This window comes from Arachis ipaensis, chromosome B09, assembly GCF_000816755.2.
Source record: "Arachis ipaensis cultivar K30076 chromosome B09, Araip1.1, whole genome shotgun sequence".
NCBI lineage: Eukaryota > Viridiplantae > Streptophyta > Magnoliopsida > Fabales > Fabaceae > Arachis > Arachis ipaensis.
The window spans coordinates 8,980,276-8,981,142 of NC_029793.2; positions in this window are offsets into that span (position 1 = coordinate 8,980,276).

The following is an 867-nucleotide window of genomic DNA, read 5'->3' on the forward strand; positions in this document are numbered from 1 at the left end:
GGCAAGGTCTCCTCCCCTCTCTTCCCGTGCAGCTCTCTCTCAGATCTCCCTCTCTTCTCCTCTCGACAGCGGCGCCGACGGCGGCAGTGACACCCGCCGCACCGCCTCCCTCTTTTCCCCCTTTCTTTCTTTCCGCAGCCTTCCCCTCTCACTTCTCTCCTTTCTTTTCTTTCTGTTTCTTTCTTTCTTTCCATGGATTTGCTGCTGAGTTTAGGTTAGAAAAGGGATTCGGTGGCTGAGGAGATAAGGCAGCTAGGTTTTTTTGGGAAAATTAGAGTTAGGGTGATATTTTGGGGATTTAGGGTTTTGGTAAAAATTAGGTATAGGGATAATTTGGTAATTTTAATAAAATTGGAGCATAAAGTATTAATATTTGAAAAATTAATTTAATCTCTAAAATTACTTTAAAATATTATTTGTAGTATAAAAATACTAACTGATTTTCAATAAATTACTCTAATTGAACATTCATGATAATATAATTAATTTCTCTTTATCTTTAACTTAAAGCATTAAATTATATAAATATAAATCATCTAAAATCAAATCATATAAAATTCTTATTATCTTTAATAAAAATAATTTCTGAAATTAAAACTATAAATAAATATATGATTTGAGATTGATTTAAAATAAAACTTTTAAAATTCTTGGGTCTTACATCCTACCCACCTTATAAAAATTTTCGTCCTCGAAAATTGATACAAAATAAAAGAGATTTCATGTTACTTCACTCTTGAACTTATTTAGAGAAAAGGCAAAAAAAATTCTCAATATATATATTCATATAGTTTCAAATACCAGAATTTTCATATGGCATATAAATATAAAGGGTATAAGTATGATGTGAAACAAAGCCACAAGATA